This window comes from Cyprinodon variegatus, unplaced genomic scaffold (assembly GCF_000732505.1).
Source record: "Cyprinodon variegatus isolate N-32 unplaced genomic scaffold, C_variegatus-1.0 Scaffold2005, whole genome shotgun sequence".
In the NCBI taxonomy this organism is placed as follows: domain Eukaryota; kingdom Metazoa; phylum Chordata; class Actinopteri; order Cyprinodontiformes; family Cyprinodontidae; genus Cyprinodon; species Cyprinodon variegatus.
Genome location: NW_015152458.1, coordinates 43943 through 45465, shown reverse-complemented (window position 1 = coordinate 45465; position 1523 = coordinate 43943). Strand labels below are relative to the sequence as shown.

Sequence of the window (1523 nt, the reverse complement as noted above, 5' to 3'; positions counted from 1 at the left end):
TCATACTTTGGATCTTGTGCTGACATACGGCATAGAATGTGAAGAAAAAACAAGCATGCTTAGTGTGAGGGATTGCTGTGTGAGTCGATGTGTCGATGCAATCAGCTGGTTTTCCTTAGATAGAAAACTTTGAACCAGTCTGACCGGATGATCTGGTTTAATTTTCTCTGTAAAGTGCTTTGAGATTACATGATGCTAATTGGAGCTCTATCCTGATGAAGATCCTCAGTCATTAAGTTTAAAAACAATCCACTGAACTTGGTTTCCGAGGTTTGAAACCAACCTTGGAAACCAATTTGCATGTTTCCAAGCAATACAAGGCCTTGTCTATATAAACCTCAAACTCACTGCGGATCCAGACATTTGAATTGAGAAAGCTTCCTGGAGAGGAAGCGAAACGTCTTCAAACCTTGGAAACCAAGTCCAGTGGTTTATTTTTAAACTTTTACGGAATTGGAGCTATAGATATAAACTGAACTGAATTGAAGTAGCTGCAGGAAATAGAAAAAATGCAAATCCCTTTATTGTCCCACGATGGGTAAACTCTATATTTAACCCCTCCCCTTAAGGAGCAGTGGTCTGCCATTGTGCGGCGCCCGGGGAGCAGTGTGGGGTTATGGTCCTGCTCAGGGACGCAGAGTGGAGGCTGTGGGGATCGAACCGGGTACTTGCAACCTTCTCAGAGCATAAGGCACTGCTGTAACCACTAGGTCAACACTCCCACACAAATTACTGGTGGAAGCTCCAACCCGATGCTTCGATGCTCACTTTAACCTTAATAGGGTAGTTATAGTCGAGCAGTTGGTGGAGCTGGATCGCCTGACGTCACTGATGACGTTTCACCCTTTCATTCAGCTGACTGCTTTGAGGTGAGAGATGGAGATGTGAACATGTGGCGGGACTCAGTGGCTCGGTTCATTTCCCTGTTCTTTATGGGTTATACTCTACTGACCTGCTCTCCTCTTCTCTGCTCCGCTTTGGGTGGTACTTTTTGGAGAGGCTCCTGCAGACAGACAGATGGGTTGGTGAACAGAGGGGACAGGTAGGACGCATCTGTAGGTGTCCAAGGAGGGACAAGCCTACCGGATCTGCTTGGCGTAGCTCAGCTCTATGTCAGCTCGCTCTTTCACAAACTTGGTGTATCTTTCCAGGAAGTCAATGCCCCAGCTGGTATGCTTCTCGAGATTATCAAACTGGTCCTGAAACCACAGAAACATGGTGGTTTGGTTGGGACTGGGATTCATTGGGTTCGGGTCTTTGAGATGTCTGTCTTTCCTCCAATCATAGGATCCAGAGTTCAAAAAAAGATCTAGAACCAGCAGCTGTTAAATCAATAACAATTTAAATCATCTCTCATTTCTACCTGTTGATAGAAAGTCTTTAAATCTGGAAACTGAACATTCTCACTGGACCCAGGGAGCCATTAGTTAGGGTCCAGGACCAGAACTTTGCTTTAAACAATAACAACTTGATCTAAATTAATGTAGAAGTTATAATCCAGTGTAGTAAAGTATCACCCCCCC

The 1523-nt window shown here is 44.8% G+C and overlaps 1 long non-coding RNA gene across 1 annotated transcript in view; it reads right to left on the bottom strand.

The window, feature by feature from the left end:
* Positions 1-942: 942 nt before the first annotated feature.
* Positions 943-1523, bottom strand: part of LOC107105014 — a 1420-nt gene continuing 839 nt past the window's right edge. The window contains exons 2-3 of the long non-coding RNA XR_001482313.1: positions 1084-1199; positions 943-1003 (exon numbers count right to left, since the gene is read on the bottom strand). This is a non-coding gene — a long non-coding RNA (uncharacterized LOC107105014). The remainder of the gene's footprint in view (positions 1004-1083; positions 1200-1523) is intronic.